Source organism: Nicotiana sylvestris, chromosome 9, assembly GCF_000393655.2.
Source record: "Nicotiana sylvestris chromosome 9, ASM39365v2, whole genome shotgun sequence".
Lineage (NCBI taxonomy): Eukaryota > Viridiplantae > Streptophyta > Magnoliopsida > Solanales > Solanaceae > Nicotiana > Nicotiana sylvestris.
In genome coordinates, this window is record NC_091065.1 from 74142574 (window position 1) to 74163111 (window position 20538).

Below are 20538 nucleotides of genomic sequence, written 5' to 3' on the forward strand. Positions count from 1 at the left end.
TGTCCATAATCAACCTTTTGAAGGCCCTCGAAGGCGAGAAAATTGGCTTGAAAAAGGGATCAGATCAATATTATCACTTCGAAGCATAAATGGAACGAAGGTAGAAAAAGGTGAGATTGTTACCTGCGCCGAGGAGTGCATGCTGTTGTTTATTAGGTACTTCCCAGAAAGGGAGTCCAATTCCAGTCCTTCACAAAAGCTAGCGGCTTTAGGTAATTAGCAAGCTCCACCAGCTTGGAGAGAATTTGGTACTCTTTCGAAACCTAAAGAGTAGCATAGCACTTTGCCTCCCACAGGGATCTTGAGAAGGGACCAAGTACGTGTTTCCCAAGTTCCCATGGTCGGGAGACTGTAGAGAAGAAGCATTTCTTATTTGTTTGGCTGAAGTCGGTGGAAGAGAAACAGTCGGTACTGGTGGAGAAGGGGTTGTTGGTATCGGTGGATAAAGATCTGTTGGTGTAGACGGAGAAGAAAAAACTGTGGTAAAAGGAGTGACATTTGTTGCTTTCTTAGAAGTTGATGGTAGAAGGAGCTCAGAGGCAGAGCTCCTCTGACTGGAGACGACAATGGGGGTTGGAAAGCGAGATTCTCAACGAAGTCTATTTCCCCCAAAATGCTAACTTCTTCTGCTGGTGGGTTTTGGAGCTCCCCCGGCTAAGCATCTGATTGAGCTGATGAAGATCTTTTTCTTCTTTGAAGGGAAGCCTCTTTATCAATGGCTTCCTCTTCATCATCGAGGACCACTATGGCCGACTCGATTGGTGTTCCCTTTATTCTTTTCTCCTGAGTCCCAGTCGAAGAGGAACGTCTCCTCTTCGATTTTTTATTTTTGGGCTGGGGACTCCGAAGGAGGCACCCACTCCGGAGGATCGGGTAGATCCACGAGCCATGCTCCAGTTAAGGGCATTCTGCAGTACCCGCTCGGCCTCCTTGGGGTCATTGAGGGGGTCGACGTCGGGGCATATAAAAACCCCCTCAGAAGTCCTATACAAGCAAAAATATGGTTAATAAATTGTTCTTAAACTGTTTTACACAAATAAGATTGAAACAAAGAAGAATTTTTCTCACTGCGGTTCTTGGCTCTACACCTGTATTTGTAAGCCATTTGTTTTCACCGTCGGGATTCCGGAGTTGTAATATCCAGGACTTTCTAAACCCATCGGTCTAGACTGTGAATCAGTGGTGGTTCCTAGTGAGAAGCTGAAATGAAAGGAGTAAAAAGTTGGCAAAGCAAGAAATTATCTTTTTACGAACAAAGGAAACAGACACCCGAAGACTTATGAAAAAGATTCCATGATTTGGGGAAAGATGGAGCTGTGATCGAGACGATGTCCCTGGTAACAATAATAACGAACCACTCCATCCATATTCGGTCGTTATCATCATCTACACCGGTAAGAAGAGCATGGTGACCACGCTTGCTGAAGTTTTAACACTCCCCAACAGAAAATCTTGGGGGAGTAAATATTCATCATATGTGCGAGAGTTAGGGTTTCTCTGGTCTCGATGCACAATTCAAAAAGGCAGGCCACCGTACGCCATATGGATGGGCCTACTTGTGCCAAACAGACTTGGCATCGATGGCAAAATTCCAAAATTATTGGGTCGGGTCCTTCACTCGACCCCAAGGTGAAGGGACCCAAAGTAAAGGAATATGTATAGACATATATAAACCCCACTTTGGAGTAGGTAACTTGTTCTACCTTATCTAGGGCGAAGTTTCGACATTCGAGCAGTTGCAGTCCTCCTTCACAGTAGGGATACTTGAAGGACAAATGGAGGAGGGGTACCTACGAACAGGCAAAAACCTAACACTTGTAGAATTTGCAGGTGCTTTTTGCTCCTGGAGATGGGATATAGTGCTAAGATGAAGATGTATGATAGTGTTTACGGTTGGAGGTTCAGACTCGATGTCAACCTCTTTGGTTTTATTTTTCTCTGGGCCTCCACCAAAGAGAAGACTAGTATTTCCGTAGATAAAAGTGCAAGAAGACATGGTGGTAAAAGATTAGTGAAGAAGTTCTTGCTAAGAAAGTTGAATATTGGAGAAAAGTTCTAAGAAAATTCAGAGAAGGAAAAAAAATTATGAAAATATTGAAAGTGAAGAAATAAAAATGATGAGTAGTAGAGAAGTATAGACGGAAAAAATTATAGTCATGATTACCTTAAAAACCGGCGAAAATACTTGTTGAATCACGGGGCAACACATGTTCGGGTATTAAATGCAAGGAGATGTACGTTCCTTCAAGTGTCAGAGACCATTCAGGAACTTTCCCACCAAGAAAAGAATTTTCATCCACTTTCCGGTAACACAGAGTTACGTCACCGAAAAGTAGGGAGACTATTTGTATGGGGTGTAATTTGTTGATAAAAAGTGGTGAAATGGCAAGATGATATGTGAAACCAAAGACAGGCAAAAGGTGAGTCAACAAATAACTAGCACTGGGTGTGAAGTGTGTAATCGGCATTGGATGGATCCCCAAGGAAGCATAGCCGATAATAAAGATTTAAATGTTTGACATCGGATAACATTTAATGAGCAGCCGTTACAGAGAATATCTGCATTAAAAGCCAACCGTTATGCGCCATTCAATGACGTTTTTATTCTCATTCAAAAGGAGCTTGATTTTAGGATCTTGTCTCCCAAAGTAAGGATATAAATAGCAGGATTAACAACCATTGTAGGACATGAAACACTCTGCATACAAAAGCTATAATCTATCTTCTTATTTCACTCGATTGAAACACTTGAAATATTATTTTTACTCTTGTCATTGGAAAGGCAGAGTCCTTAGTCAGGCTCGTTATCTCCTTTAATTTCATTCATTATTCTAATTTTCCTTCTTATTTATTCATTATTTTTGGGGTCAAATCGATGCTTGTTTATAAACCACGCTATAGATTTAACTATATCGTTTTATGGATAAACATGCATTTATTCCCAAGCCGGATTCATAAGGCGAAAGTTAGTGTATATAATATCTGCACAAACTGAAAGCGGGTTAAAATCTTTTTTCTTTCTCTTTTTCGCTCTTTTTTCTTAATTTGTTTTTTATTTGGCATAGGAGGGGTGTGTCTATATTTATTTGCGGACAACGGCGTCTGCAAGCAAATGGGGAAATTAAAGAAAACAAGATAATCATTGGTGAAATTTGAATAGCACACCATTTGGTGTAGAGTAAAGCCACATTAAACATCAGTTCAGTCTCTTCTTTACAAATTGCAATAATGTAACTCTACTAAAAAATTCCCTTAACAAATCATGCTAGTCGAAATGATTGAACCCGTTATCAAAGTCTCTATCCTGGTTGTCTTTCTTCCCGTGTAATTGCTAGCTGGGAACCACGAAGACAATGGCGGATCCAAAGTGTAACGAATGAGTAGTGGCCTAGCAAGAATTTTCACTAAGAAGTAGATTCAAAAGAAGCTAAAAGGTGTCAATATATAATAAAGGGAAAATGATCAAATATACCCTTCTACTTTTGAATATTGTCCACATATAACCTCCGTTATATTATCCGGCCAAATTTACCATTGCCATCAGTAAACTTTTAAAAATTACCCCCTAGTCTGTCAGGTGACCTGGAATCTCCCAAATCATTTTAATTAAGTCACATATTCTTGTTTTTGATCCATTATTTTTAAAATAATTAGTATTTACCTGCTTTTTAATTGGAAAAAATAATATAAATAAATATTAAAATAATACATCAGTAAGTAAAAAAAGTATAGTAAATTGAAAAATCTAAATTAGATAGCTTGTCTAAATTTCGAAAATATTTACAATATACCAACTTTAATGGATTCGTTGCATCAAAGGTATGGAAACTTTGCAAGTAGTGATAGAAGTTGAAGTTACTTGGAGACTTTACATTGTCGAATTCAACTTTGTTTTAATCAAATGCCTATCATTGTGCACTCTTAAGTTAGTCGATCGAATTCTATACTAATCAGACAATAACAAAATATATTTACATGTACATACATGACGATCAGTTGCATATAATACACAATAAATAGGCCCACTGAATTAAATAAAATTTTAAATCAATTCCAAACTCATTATCACAAGAAGAGTAGCGGGTGCATTGGTAATTAAAAATATCCATGAATAATTTGTATAGAATAGTACCTTTAGCATTCACATCAATAGTAATTTCTGAAAATAGTGGAGCAAGAAGAACAAGTGATTTAAATAAAGGAAATTGGGAGATTTTGGATTACTTAACAGACCAAAGGGTAATTTTTAAAATTTTGCTGATGGTAGGGGTAAATTTGGCCGGATAGTATAATGGTAGGGATAAATTTGGCCGGATAGTATAATGGAGGTTAAATGTAGATAATATCCGAAAGTAGAGGGATATATTTGGCCCTTTTCCCTATAATAAATATACATAAAAAACTAAAAAAGAATTATCAAGCTACAAAATAATTTTTAGATGAAGAGTGCCGGTTGATACACCTTGATTACATGTGGCCCTGCCACTGCGTATGAGTTCACGGGAATCTAATAACTTTTGCTCAGACTCTGTATATGTATTAAAATTTAATTAAATATTTATAAATATTTAATTATAAACTCAGTTATTTATGTATATTACTTTGAGCTACCACATTGGTAACAAGTAATCAAAATAAAGCCAATTGATACCCTCTTTTGCAATGTTAAAATGAATGGATACAAAGTTAATTGACTTGTAGAGTATGCTCTTCTTTCTCTTTTATAAAACGCAAGTTGGATTGCGGTAGAGACGTGACAACTCCACTGACTATTTTTCGGAGGTTTCAAATCTTTAGCAACTTCTCTTCTTTTTTCCTGACTGCCCATTAGAGCAAATTTGAACTATTAGCTGCCAATTAAAACATTCTTGATGAAGAAGAGTTGCATTGTTCATTTGATAATAACAAAATAAATATAATCAAGAAACACATTCCTGTAGTAACTCTATGCAGCGTTACTGTACTGTTGATCAGGCAAGGGAAAATTTAAATTTTTAAACGTAGTGAAACCTCCACCTACCACCAGGTTTTGGCCACTAACATACATAGCATCATCACTGGCCAAATATAGAGCAGCATTGGCCACATCAATGGGCTCACAGTAGGCTCCTTACAACTAACTTGCATTATTTACCATTTTAGCAAGTTGCTGAGCCTCCACTCCCGGGAAAAACAGTTTCATTTCGTCAACTGTTAATGGTGTCGGAATTGCAAAGGGCGATGCAATTGATTCTGATTCCGTTCTTGCATAGCTCCGGTGTCACGGATCTCATAATTCCGATTATGCAGGATTTGGATGTTGAATATGTGAATGGCGCTAGACCTCCCATTACACCAGTAACACTAGCTGTGCACAAAATGGAACCGGTTTGCCGCGGAATCATCACCCGAGCGGCATGCTTGATCCTGCCACCACACCTCCAACGTAACGTTGATAGACATGACGCGGTTGAACGCCCTAAGGTCAAGGTCTACACGATGCTTGATGGAGTACTACATGCAATGCCTACGGAGACGGAGTCAGAATTTTGAAAAAGAAAAGTTTAAGTGCTATATGTATTGCGCTGTGTGAAAGATATTTACACAATCAAATCAGTAATAACGTCACATGTAAATTGCTTATATGCTGAATTCGCCTATGAATATACCTGTGTTTACCTTGAAAATGGTAATAACAATTGGATTTGAATTTTGTAGTTCTAAAAATACGTAATCTGTTTTTATGCTAGTTGTTAGGCAATACATGTTAAGTGAAAGATTAGAAGATAAGATAAGAGCTTTTAGATAGTGTAATAATCAAACCAAATGACTGAAAATCGGGGCCTCGAGCTTGCGTATACGGGGCCTCGAGGTCGAGTTGGATGCCCGGCTAAGGGCAGTCGATGGAGGATTAACAGTTATGATAAATTTGATGACGGATCTTTATGACCAATAATGAGCAATAAATAAAGAATAATTAATGAAATGTGATAAATATAAATAAGATAATAGATGTAAGCAATAGAATCAAATAGAGAGTACGTTTGAGTTAGAGAGCAGAGAATGTTCTTGTATTGAATATAGTGTGTTGTATATTGTATATTGTCCCTTACAAATGACAAGGATCCCCTTTATATATGAGGAAAAACTCATCATAGTACAAATGCATTTATTACAAAGATATGGGGCTGGTACATCCATTTAATGCCATGATACGGGTTTAAACCAGCCTAATAGACTTTGTCAGCTCTAGTCTTGTGCCTTGGGAACTTTACATCGATCCACCGTAGCCGCTGGTTTGCACTGCCTCAAGGTTGATCATTAAGAACCTTTGGGGTCGATGCCCCGAGCTGAGCTTCGAGCCTTTCGAAGGCGGTCTTTACGAGGTGCCTTAATGATCATAAAATCAGACCACTGATTTTTACCGTATACAGATAGTCCCCGCGTTTCTTAGATTAAAATGATAAGAAACGATTTTGACACCGATCTCCTCGAGCCTCTTATGATGATGTCATGCTTATGACGTCAGCTTTTGCGATAACTGAGATGTCCCATCGGTACGTCTTTCCTAGAAATATTTAATGTAGCACCGTTTTACTTTCTTAAGGCGATAATATCGCCGCCGATCCGCCTCCCAACAGGCATTGATTGCGCCTGTTGATACGTTTTCCAAAGACATTGATTACGCTGCCACCTTTTCTATAAATGAAAGCTTTCTTGAACCAAAACTTCATTCAATCGTTCTTCAATATCTTTTTACTCCTTTCTTCTCTTCGTCCTCATCCAATGGTATCTGCCATGTTTGAAACCTGTGGCCATAAGGTCACACGGTAGTGTTCTCATTAGTTATGCCATGGCCGTTTCCTAGAGTTTTTCCCTACCGAGTGGGATTGCACTGGTTCGTTGTTGTTGTTGGCCCGAAATAATGAGAGAGAAATCTCAAATTTTCTTCGCATTAAAGGATATGTGGACTATGAACTTCTGCGCATCTCTCTTAACTACCTGGTGCAGTGCTTCACTCATTTTGCTTTCCATGGAGTGAGGTGGTGCCATCTACTAACTGTTGCATCCTGCACCGGTGCAACGTCTTAAGAAGTGGCTTCACAATGGTAGTGTTGTCGAGACCCATACTCTCCAAATTTTTCACCCAGCCACTTCTTCATCTTTTTCTGCTTCTTCATCATTTTCTGCTTCTTCGTCCTTTTTTGCCTCGGAAGGGGTTCTTGAAGACATCATTTGGAAGGTTGAGATGGGTCCCCGAGGGAATGGATCTCACAGAAACTGCTCCCGAAGGTGCATCCTCGAGAGTAACCATGTGTAAGGACCCTTCGTGGAATTTTGTAATCATCGTTTACCAATGAAAAGTGTTTCTTCAATTTGTCCCTGATTTATGTCGGATTTTTGTTTATTTGTGTTTACGAAGAATTGGAGCATGTGATTTTGCCGATTGGTCCAAATACCTGACCTGGGCGTAGGAATTTCCTTGGTTTTTGATTGGTAAATATGATTTTCCCTGTAATCCTTTACCGCTCTTCTGACCAAGTCCGGGTTGACTTGATAAAAACTTAGGTCGTCGGAACTGGCGACTTCGAATTGAGTGAGAGTGAGGCCTCGATTTTTAGAATAAAACTTAGGCCTTTTAGATCCCGTCGATAATCCTTGAGGGATAATTTGCTTGAGCCTCTGAGAATAAAAATAGCCCTTAGGCTTTCGAAGATAGTCCCCGAGTGAGCGTTTGCTCAAGCTCGAGAGGCCTGATAACTTGTTTTGAACTAAGAGTGAAGATAGCCTCAAGGTGTTATAGATAGACCCTAGATGAGGGTACGCCCAGACTCGGATAGCCCCCTAATTAAAGTAATCGAGAGGACGTTTAACTTGATCCTAAGGCAAAAAATAGCCCTAAGACTTTATTAGTAGTTTTCGAGTGAAAATTGGCTCGGGCTCAGGTAGCCTGAGGGCCAGAGAATCGGGTGAATGACCCACATTCGCAATAGCAAAAATCCTCGAGGTAGGGTACTACCTCGAGGTCAGGCTTATATGATTAGCTCTTTAGAGCTTATCTTTCGTTTTGATAGAGATCCTCAAGATCGGGCACCATCTCGAGGCTCATAGTGGTATCAATATCTCCTTAGAGCCTTCATTCATGGAAGTAGAAATCCTCGAGATCGGGTACCATCTCGAGGCTAGGTTGATGCGGGGGTCTTTGATCCCCCAAAACGTCGTACGATAGTGTTAATTGTATGACATGGTTATGAAATGACCGAGGTGATCTCGCCGGTACATCTTCCCAAAGTGATAATGGCTTAGTCAGCGCTTTTAATTGGCCTTTGAGGCGGGAGGACAGTCACTGCTTGCTCTATATATAGGTTTGTCTTCTTTTTTTGAGGATTCCACTATTCTGAGTAGCTATCCTCCTTCATAGAGTTCTTCTTTCCTGCATTAGGTCCATCACTATTTTAACTTTGAAGCCCTCGTTCAAATTCCCGCTCTTCTTTGATTTTACCATAGTTATGGCTTCTACGCTAGGATCCGTTCGGCAAGGAGAATGAAGTTCCGCCTCTGGTTCCCGCCTGGTTGGGGGACTTTTCGTCAGAAAAACCTTCCAATGTTCAGGGTTGTTGGGAGTATGCCTCGAAGTTTATTTCTTTAATAGGAGAGAGGCACCTTGAATCAATGAGGAAAGATTGTGGATGGGGGAAAAGGTAGTACTGCAGGTACCTTCCCCAGAAGAGAGCATCATGGATCATGTCGAGGGATTTTTGAACGTATACACGTACCCCTTTATGCTGGGTCCCCTTGATAGGGTTGTGCTAGACTTTTGTCGAAAGTATCGGGCTACCTTGGCATAAGTTCATCCGTCATTTTGGAGGTTAGTATTGATGATGAGATTCTTTGCAGAGGAAGTAGGGCTTGAGTTCACCCTTAGTCATCTCATCAGGCTGTACCAGCCTTTTCACCACCAAGGCCTGCTAACCCTATGATGCCGATCCACCAGGCCCTTCGTTGTTGATGATGAAAAAGATGAGGGTTTGGTATGGATGAGCCGATTCTTCCGAGTTTGGACTATTGATATTATCCCCGCGAAGTTTTGCCATTTCCCGAGGAATGGAATTTTCCATGCAGTGGTACACATGTGCCTTCGTTGTTTTGTTTATGGCGGAGGCAGGCTCCGTAAATGCGCCTGTCTTTCCCTTTCTGCAGCAATTCCATGGATTCCGTACGAGGTCCCCGACCTGACGGATTGGGCTTGGAAGTTGGCGACTCATTCGACTTATGATGAACGTAAGTGGCGAGACTTGTCTAAGGGTAGATGGGAGGCAAAACACCACGGTACATGCTATGTGATTTGCTCCCTTTTTTGAAAGGCACCTTCTTTTTTATGCGTACTAACTCCGTCATCATAGGCATTGGGGAGTTCTTTGAGGCGAGATCGTGCCCTCTCGGAGAGGGAGAAGGATCGTCAGCTTCGGGGCCGAGGAATAATAATAATAATAATAAGCAAAAAGGGCCTTCGCAGGGTGACAGTGCTTATAGCAAGACGAGTCCAGCCCGGAGGCTCAGAGAGGGTGTATCAGTTGAGCCTGCAGCGCCCGAGATCTCTGGCTTTAGAAAAATGGTCCCTCCTTCATTGCCATCTTCTTTTCTCGTCGAAGGTACCTCGAGGAACGAGGGTTCTCTGTCGCCGACTTCTTCTCCCATCGAAGGTACTTCGAGGGATGTTCAAAGCTAGGGGCCGTATATATGGAGCGACCATACCACAACCCGGAGCAGTTCTATCGGGGTTGATAGAGCCAGACTAGTAGATGTGCGCTCGACTTTTGAGGAAGCTCTACGGCTCTATTCTGTGGTGAGTTTTGGTCGATCGTATTGGTTTTATGGTTTTTGCAATTTTTACTCTTTTATCAAGTTTCTCCTTCACAGGCTTTTAACAAGCTCAAGTCTGAGCTGCTTCATTGTGAGGCCAGGTTGCGAAAAGCTATGGATAGGGAGAAATACCTCAGGCTTCTTTGCGATGAAAGGGAAGACGAGTTGGCATACTTGCAGTATGAGGTGAGTCGAAGTCTGCACTACGAAAGCTATCTCGAGGAGCAGGATGAGCTAAAGGCTCGGGTGGATGCCCAGGTTGCGGCAGAGAAGGATGCTTTGGCCAAGGCTTTCACCCTCGAAACACAACTCCATAACGCTCGTGAGAACAACTCGGTCCGAACGGACATGATTACAAGGCTCAAGTCTGAGCTTCTGAAGATGAAGGCCGAGGTTGTGGATGCTCATGATGAAGCCGAAGCAATCCGAACTAAGGCTGATAAGAAAGTGGCTGTCTATTTGAAGAACGTTGCCGACGCTCGAGCTGAGTTGAGAGGGGATCTTGACCGTGAGAGCAGAAGCAAGGAGTATGCTCGATGCAAATCTCAAAGGGAAACCCTCGAGGAGATCCACGCTAGGGGCTTTGATCTCTTGGAAGAGATAAAGCAGGTAAGGGCGGATGAATATGATGCCAAGTTCCTTTTGCTCGATGTCGAAGGCAACAGGAAGGAGGCGGGTGGGCCACTGTCACTGAAGGGAACATAGGCTTAGGCTTTTTTCTTTTCAATCTTGTGTATGGTGTTCCTAGAAGACTTTGTAATTGAAGCCTTATGTAATTATAAAAGGAAACCCTTTGGTTCCATTCTTTTTTGCATGTGTATGTCTTTCTTTGCTTTGAATTTCGAAGCTTTGTCAATGATTGGCCAGATAAGTTGGGCCTTGGGGTAAAAACCTTTAGGCTTTCAATATGGCCCTAAGGCTCATTGGATTGGCCCGTAGGCTCTTACGCATTTGGTTGGTACAACCTTTTAGTATAAGCCAACATTTAAGCCTTTATTATTTTGCTCTTAGGCATATTCAGTTAATTGTTTCGGGTTCAGTCTCCGAATCGGGTTTTGACTCGAGCTCATTGACCCTTAAGTTTTTGAATTTAAAGCTGTCCCTTAGACTCTTATGCGTTAGGTCGGTACGACCTCTCATATGGGCTGGTGGCAGTGTCTCTTACGCATTAGGTCGGTACGACTTTTTATATGGGCTGGCGGCAGTGGCTCTTACGCACTGGGTCGATACGACCTCTAATAGGCTTTATTTTTCCCTTGTTAAGGACTTTTTGAAATTTTGTTTCCCTGACTCTTCGATGGTTTGATAAAAACCTCGATTGTGAGTCGTTATGTGGCGATGAATGAGCACCTCGGGAGGTTTTACTCGGTGGCTGAGTGTTTCGAAGCCTATAGTTTGGAGCTGACATGGTCAAAGCTCTTTTGCCTATGTTGAGGGTAGCCTGTTTAACAGGTTCTTTTCGAAGTACTTTCGAAGTAATTGAAGGCCTGTGATTTTATAGTGACAGTCGGGCATCCCTGAGTTGCGTTAGTTTGGCCGGAGCCTTATGACCGTAGTCATTTATGTTTGGTCGTAGCCTTTTAGTTCCCAAATGAAGTAGTTTTGGCGTCTATATCGAGGGTATGCCTTTTTAAGGGTCTTACAAGTTCGAATATATAGCCTTAACTTTAAGGTCGGGATAATGCCTTTTTGTAAGGTCTTATAATTTTTACATGCCTTACTTGAGGTCTTACAGTTTTGGTTAAGTATGGTTCATGCCCTGCTTGAGGTCTTACAGTTTTGGTTACTTGGTACAAGTATGATTCATGCCTTGCTTGAGGTCTTACAGTTTTGGTTACTTGGTACAAGTATGGTTTATGCCTTTCTTGAGGTCTTATAGTTTTTAGTGTTGGCTTATAAAGGTCTTACGAGGTCGAGGTTGCCCATATGGGGTCTTATGGCCTCGGGTTCTGATAAGTCGATGGGATGGCAATTGGCGACAGTCCCCGAGGCATTGAAAGTTTTCTTGGCTCTGAAGCCATTTTGTAGACTTGACGTTGCCTCATTGAGGGCTTACAAGTTTGAAGCTTCCGACCCAGGGGTCATACGGTTTTGAGTTTTTGACGCCAAGGTGCTTGTCCTTGCCCGCCTAGTTGGAAGAGGCTATCTGAACTGCTAGCTCCGCTGCCATAACTTTTATCTGCTGCTCCAAGGTACACTTGTTCTCCTCTAAAACTTCCATCTCAAGTTGGAGACTTTCATATTGTTCTTTCCAATTATCAGCCTCAATCTGATAGTCATGCATCAACTGCTCTGTATGGAAAATACTTTTCATCATCTCCGTACCGATGAGATTGATCTACGTAAAGAGAAAAGGGTGAAAATACTAGAAAAAGGAAAATTACATAAGGTAAAAAGAGAAGTCTATACCTTCATAGATGATTGTACAATGTCAATCATCCAAGTCAAGGAACTATGACTTTCCAGTTTTGACTTTTCCACCGGACCTATTAAGAGTTTTAGCTATACATCAGCCTGGTCTGACTTATTCAGAAGATTACCATCAACAGGAGCCTCAATGGTAATTTGTTTCATTGCCATGCTACCACTTGAAGAACCAATTTCATGACAAGAAGCATTGGCAGCAGGAAGGGTCGAAGAGGCTATAATAGCTTCGGGTGGCGTAGAAATAGCAACGGTAGAAACGGGCACATAGGATTCCATTGTAACTGACACAAGAAAAGAGGCAATAGGCTTTTCCTCAGCAACCAAGTCAAAACTTTCATTGTTAAAACCACGTGAAAAGAGGTGTTCAACAGAGTCTTGAGGTGCCACAGGTGTCTCTTCATCAGAACTCAATAAAGTGGCTTCAGCAGGCTCGGTGGCAAAAATAGAATGAGGAGGAGTAGCTTCGTTATCCGAAATGACACGTCTTCTGGCCCGCGGCTTACGCACTAAAGAGCTTCCATCCCGCTCCTCTTTATCTTCAGAATCCTATGGTCTATCAGCTTTTCTTTTCGATGAAGAGCTCAAGATTATCTCTTGAACTCTTTCAAAAGAAAGTCCAGAAGCTACGATTGACTCAGCACTCACACCTCGAATAGGAAACCCTGATAAAAAGAAGGGTTAATAAATTCTAAAGAGAGAATGAATGAAGGAAAAAAGAGGAAATAAAAATTTTACCGTGAGTCTTAACCTTCCAACCAAACCTATTTGAAAAGTACTTCCAAGATTTTACTTCCATCGGAGCAATTGTCAACAATTTTTTTTCCCAACCATGAAAATTGGGAATCTCTTCAATAGTTCCCATGGTTGCTGAAAAAGAAAAGTAAAACAGTCATGGGAAGTACAAACTCTTTAAAAAAAGAGAGAAAGTTGTAAAGAAAACTTACATGCAAAATTCCACTTCTTAGAGAAGGGCATATTTTCTTCACCTACTAACCCTTTCGTAGGAGAAACAACAAATTGGGCGTACCAACCACGATCTTTATCGTCCTCAGGGCGGAATAAAACTCTCTTACTTCTCACCACCAGAGTAGAAATTCCATGACAGAATAATTTAGGGGAGTAGAGATAGATTAGATAAAAAAAGATGAAAGGCAATTGAGCCAAATTAGCCAAATACCTTAAACATGCAACAACCCTCCATACAATAGGGCCAATTTGTCCTAAACACCCATTGAAGAAGCGGCAAAATTCAATAATGACTGGATCAATAGGGGGTCTAAAGTCTAATGTAAACGGGTACGTATACACAAAAGAAAAGCCAGCTTTGAAAAAAGTGATTCTTTGATTTGCATTAGGGATCAGAATTGGAAAATCAAACTTCCAATAACAATCTCTACGAACAACAGAGATCAAACCTTCAGTAATATGTGAAGGGTAAACATCGGCACGATCATGAGAGGACATAAAGGAGACCTGGTTTCTAATCGACTCTCTATCAGTATAAAAAGAAAGCTCAGCAGGGATAATCTCGTCTACAGTAGGATCACGAATTGGCTCACTGGAATCCCTACCTCTAGCGGAAGACCTATGAGAAAGAGAAGGCCTAGTTCTAGAAGATGATAGAGGAGTAGGACTGGGTTGAGAAGGAGAACCTCGAACGGAAATTGATCCTAAACTACGCAGCCTACCACCTCTCCTGCTTCTAGTATGAGCGAGGGGAAGTTCATCAACAATAAGAGCCTTTTTAGGATCAGAGTTTGAAGAAGACATAGCTATGCGAAGATGAAGAAAAGATTGAATGGCAAAGTATGGGAAACTTTTTCGTGAAAGAAAAGACAAAGGATATATTTATACTTGGAAGCAACCGTCAAACAAAAAAGGTAATGATAGAAATGTCATTATGAAAACTATCACTTCGTGATTGATGCACCCGTAAAAAAGCCCTAAAAGGCGCTGAGGAGTTACATAACCAATCGTAGGGCACCACGTGTCACACGCATTAAGTGGAAGTGACATACGAAGCGTCAGTTTAGAAAAAGGTATAATGGTATGTAAGAAATGGCGGCAAAAATTCCCGCTTTAATGAAATTCACTTCCCAAATATTCAATTACTGAATAAACGGCAAGTGGGGGGACTATCTGTATTGGGAAAAAATCGATATTACACTTGGAATTAATTATGTGGCTGACATGTCAAGACACATAGATTATTAGAAGAATGACAGCTGGCAAAGAGTACTTAAAGAGACGCGAGTCTTAACAGGTGCGAGCGAAGTTTCATGAAGACAAGAAGGAACGGTCACTCGGGCCTCTTGATAATTTGAAGAGACATCGGTGGAATGAACCAAGACAATAAAAAGTACAGATTCGTAATATCTTCAATTAATGAGCGTAAATGATAGGAAACGTTATAGAATCTTCACGAAACAGTTACGATTGCTAATTATAACGTTTTACTAATGTCATTAAATGTTCATATTGTCTCTACAATGTGAAGAAAGAAACGTTGTTCTTGGAAATAGCTATAAAAGAGAGAGAAGGAACATTTATATGGACACACTAATTATTATTGGAATATATTTATTGACATTGCTTTATATTACTTACTCGGCTATTTCTCAGTCCAATTTTCCTTTTTTGTTATACAGTTATCTCTTTATTTGTTTACCAGTAACCCGAGTTTTTCTAAAATTACGCTTTGACCGAAATTCTTATTTTTTGGTTAAACACTCAAGCTATCCTCTTCATCATGTTAGCTTCTTCTTTTTCTACTTTTCTTTAAGGGATCGGTTATAAAGTGATAAAAAGAGTTCCTCTCAGTATTGGCTCTCTCAGCCAATTGGGTGTTAAATGAATTCAGCAGGCTGGAGTCTAAATAGATAAGTAATACATGGGCATGTCAACAACACATGTAAGAATACATAAGCGCTTGGATTTGGATTATGGATCGGGTCTGTCTTAGGATTAGTAATACAAGAATTAGAATGACAGAATTATTTCTTGTTAGATATTTAATTTGTTTTAATGTTATACTAGTTTAAATTTTATGCGTTGATGATGTAAAGATATTTACACAAATCTGGTCGCTCATTAGATACTGCTATATACTTATAGGCAAAAAAGTTTCTTGGTTAGCATTAATTATTGTAGTATATGATACATATACATTTATATGTGGAGGATAACATTAAGGACAGAAAAATCAATGGTGTGAAATTAGAATAGTACACCACGACCGGCAAAGGTTCAAAGGCTAAGCTACTCCAATCACATTAAAAACAGGTGGGTCACTTCTTTACAAGTTGCAACAATAAAATCAAGAATGCAAAATCAAATATTGCCTCTTCTTGACTGTTTCAAACTCTGAGCTGCCACATTGATAACAAGGTATCAAATTAAAATAAAGACAATAGAGCAATTTCTTTTGCAATTTGCAGTGTCTGCAATTATTCAGTTGACGCTAATATTATCGAAAATCATCGGAATTATTGACCCTTTTCTTTTTTGTTTTAAATTGAATTCGTCTACTTCATCAAGAGAGCTAAGGGTGGTCGATCCTATAACTTTTTGGATTTCTCATTTAAAAGGTTGCCGTCTTAGCCGTTTGTGTAATTGGATGAATCTTGAAATATTAAATAAATTGGAGATAAAATTAATTGACCTATAGCTCCCCCCCCCCTCCCCCGCTTTTGTTTTTGAAAGGCAAGTTGCCTTGCGATAGTTGTTAGGATATACTATAAACCATGCGTATTGTTATAGTATTTTGTATGGAATAATTGTTTATTTATTTAATCAATTCAATAAAGTTTTATTTTAAATAGATCATGTATATGTCTGTGTGTCATTTGCTTATATTGCAGATGATTTAGTATATAGAGTTTAGCTTATACATAGAAGATTAAATCATCGGGTCTTATTCTTTAGTATCACATCGTAGACCCCCACCCCAACGCTATCTTCCTTATCAGTAAACCAGAATATAGTGCATAGGTACTCTTCGATGCAGTGGGGACGAGACGACATGACATACTACGATAACCTACAGAAGTGATGTCCTTCGTCTCGGCAATATGGAACCTCTCAACAACTCCCGTTCTTTTATGGGGTCCTATCCAGCGAACTCGATTTCCCGAAGAAAATAGAGGGAACTCTTCTAATATTTAGTTCCTAACTGCTCTACCTTTCTATTTTCAAAAGCCCTGCTCACTTATAGCCCTATAACCAAGCAGGCAGGCAAGGCATCAGAGCAGGGGCGTGCTATCTGTTTACATCCATTAGTTTGCAAGGTATTCAATGCTGATTTTGATGGAGATCAAATGGTTGTTCATGTACCTTTATCCTTGGAGGCTAAGTTGGTAATTTTTCTTACATCTCCCCTTCCCGGAGTCCAGATATGATATACGCCCCCAAAATAAAGAGCCTTGAATAATAAAAAAAAATTAAAAAAGAAAATCAAGAGTGCTTAGTGCTTAGTCTTCTTTGTTTGAAAAATGCACAGTGGAAAGGATGCTAGTCAGCCCAGCGAAGTTGTAGCCCAAAAAAGATATTTCACATTTACGATGAAATTTCTGAAAATTGACCAATCACCTTCTATTCTGAACTAAGGAATCTTGTCTTCTTCAGTAATTCGGGGGAAGATACGGTCGGTCAGTCCTTTTCTGCTGTTGATGTTGAGAGCGGCCTCTTGACTTCTTTCTTTACAATCAGTCCAGGGCAGTAGCTACTGCGAAAGGGTAAATGATCTCCAAGAAGAGAGGGTACTTGGTCATTTTTACATAACATTCCCGGCTGCCTCTGATCAAATCAGTGGATTGTGAATCCACCATGCACGGGTTTTATAAGTCATAAAGTTTATATTCACAATCTAATGATAGAATTGGACAAACCATCGGAATGGTTGTAGCACAGGATTACATATAATTTATCTTGATTGTAGGAATGATTTAATTCCGACTATATTTTATATGTATTGAACGGATCAAGTAGAGATAAGTATTTTATACTGACTTAATAAAATAATTTCTCTTGTCCATTCAATGTACTCCTACTCTTAATCTTGATAATTATTATTAGTGGTGTGTGTCATTTATTGTTTTGATTTATTTAAAGGCGAGATTCTTTCGTGCGTCAATAAGCAAGGTAAGTTGGACAATAATGATATACATTGGCGAAATAATAATGAGTTGATAGAATCCTTGCCTCAAATTTGAGATTGATAACACTCATTTATGAAAGCTTATAAGTTTTCGTGTAAACCCGGTCGATGAATTTTGTATGCGACACAAGAAATAAGTTAAGAGAAAATCTAAGGAAGTAATCAATAAATCAAACTGTCAGTAATTTAATTTGATTGATTAGTATATGAATCTTAACATTGGGAGTTAAATAAAGTTTTATTAAAGAATTTCGAAAGTGAACTAAGCAGTGCAATTACGAATTTTTAGTGGAATAATTCGTAATTTATTATGGTAGAAATTAATTTCGAAATTCGAAATTAATTCCATAATAAGGAGCCTTGTTAATTAAATTATGTTGCCCTACTGTACCTAAATAATAGGAAATAAAAGAAACCTTTACTTTGTAGGAAAGGAAAACCCAACAGGTTTTAAAAAAGATTTTACTCTAAAAAACGTGGCTATATATACATGGTATATGGCTGGCCATTTTTCTACACGTCGTTTTCTTGGAAATTTGCCAATCTGAAATTCTCTCTTTTTGGATATTATTTGGGTAACACAGTAGAAGACTGTGGAATATATTTTGGAGCTCCTGGTCTTGCTACTCTAGAACTGGAGACCAAGATTAATTTATTGTGTTCACGTTTCAAGAGGTAACTCGTATAATCTCCATATGTGCTAATTGTTTAATTTACACGTGATATGATACTAGAATTGCTTTTGATGTGATATATAATCCATAAATTGGTATCATAGCCTACTCACGTCTAATTAGATAATTAGGATGATCATAAAAGAGGAACATCATGTTAATATGCAAGTCTTGAATTACATGCAAAGATTATTTTTCTGAAAAAACTACACCGCTCTATGCATGAATATTTGTTCTGAGAATTTTTTACTATTCTGGAAATCATGTAATATCTTTTTATATTGATGATATTTAATAATAATAATCTCAAAATTTCTTTAATCCAAGAAAAATGCAAAAACTCGTTTTTGGCCGAACTGGTCAGAAAATCGGAGGTCAACATGTTGACGGACTCTAATTGACCTGAAATTTTGTAGGTCCATGGAATTGGCAGTGGTCAATACTCATCAGCTTTACTCATGATGTAAGCCGTTTTTCGGGTATTCAGGGTCGTTTAGATGGTATTTTAGGTATTTTTCTAATTTTCTAGAATTCTTTCAAAAAATAATTTAAGTTGTTTTTAATCCAGTGGTGGTAGGGATCATTCCCTATGGTCTCCATGGTTAAATTCTAGCTATATAAGGAATTTATACGTTGACGTAGGTCTTCTTTCATATCGGATAAACTCATTATAGGTATTACTAGGTAATATTTGTTGTTGATTACTTGTATTTACTCTTCATCTGAGTATGCATGTTGGTTCAATGAGACTAGTATCTTGAATGATGATATTCACTTGACTTAAATTAACAGTTTACTCTCCATCCGAGTAAGGCCTATTTAAATTTTCATGGAGTGAATAATCTGTCATTACATATGAATATTGCAAGAATAGCTCTTTTTTCCTTCGAAACTTGTTGCTCAAGGTGCATGGATTATATATATGTAGTGTATTTTGAATTTTTATATTCAATGAAACATGACTGATTTTGATCTATTTGTTTAATTATCTCTCAGATTAACCATGACTGCTTTCAATCCCCTTACTGTTATTCTTACTCAAAACAAACTTGAGGGTCTGAATTATGTTGATTGAAAACGAAACTTGGATATTGTCCTAATTGCTGAAGAGTACAAATCTGTGCTTGATGAGGTGTGTCCAGAAAAACCTGGAGAAAATGTTACGAATGATGAACATAAATCTTACAAAAAATGAGTTTAGGCTGATGAGATGACGTGGTGTTATATTCTCCATCTAGATCGAATGTTCTGCAACATCAGCATTAGTCTATGGAGTTGCTTATGATTTACTGGAAACTCTCAAGGAGATGTTTGGAGTCGTGCAGCTAAGCAGGATACCATGAAAGCTCTTCTGAATACCAAAATGGTTGAAGGTGCATCTGTTAGGGACCATGTTCTAAAGATGATGAGTCTTCTGAATGAACTGGAGGTCCTTGGAGCTAATATTGATAAGGATACGCGAGTTGAGATGATCCTGCAGACGCTACCTGACAATTTTTAATAGTTTTGCCTGAATTATAATATGAACAAAATGGATTTGTCACTTGCAAAATTTCTGAATGAGCTGCGATCGGCAGAGAAAATTATCAAGCAACAAGCTCCTTATGTGGCACTGAATTTTGAGATAGGTTCTTTTTCTAAACCGAGAGCCCGACAGAAGAAGAAAAAGGTTCAAAACCCTTTGTTGGAGGTGTAACTGGTAGTGTGAAAAAGTTTTACATCCCATATATTCGTACGTGGAAGTGCGCCACAAGTAAATTGATATAAAATCGAAAATGAGATGTTACGTCCCGCATTTTCGTACGTTGAAGTTTCATCGTAAGTTAATCGACGTAAGTTCGAGAATGAGATTTATTTTTGGATTATAAGTATTATGTTATTTATAACCAGCAATAAGTAAGTGCCATGAAGGATAAAGGGTACACAAATTAAAAAAAATGAGTTTCGTTGAAGGTTGCCAATTTGGGATAAAATATGGTCCGAGCTATAATACCTGATATTTATAATTAGTACCATACAAGGTACCATATCATCATGATAGTATGGTGTATAAAGTGTATTAAAAATAAGTAGAATTTTAAGTAATTTGACATAATTCTTAATTATGTGGATAATTGAGTCATTATTAATTTTTAGTGGGAGATTAACTAATTAATTAGGCATAATTTGGATAAATATAAGGATGATTAACGTGGCAGCCACCCTTTCTTCAATTGATGACTCTTAATATATTTGATATATGTAGCAATTGAATAGGATTCAATGTGTTGTTGATATTGAGCAATAAATGAAAGCAAAGATAATAATTTACCAAAAATAGAAGATATCCCACGTACACAAGCTCATATCAAGAAAGAACATATGAATTGCTAGAATGAGGAGTTATAACAATAAGGTTCCTGCGTAAGCACAACTTTATGATAGTTGATACCCATAAAG

The 20538-nt window shown here is 38.8% G+C and overlaps 1 pseudogene; it reads right to left on the minus strand.

The window, feature by feature from the left end:
* Window positions 1-4945: 4945 nt before the first annotated feature.
* Window positions 4946-7212, minus strand: LOC104249867 ((+)-borneol dehydrogenase 2-like; annotated as a pseudogene).
* Window positions 7213-20538: the final 13326 nt, after the last annotated feature.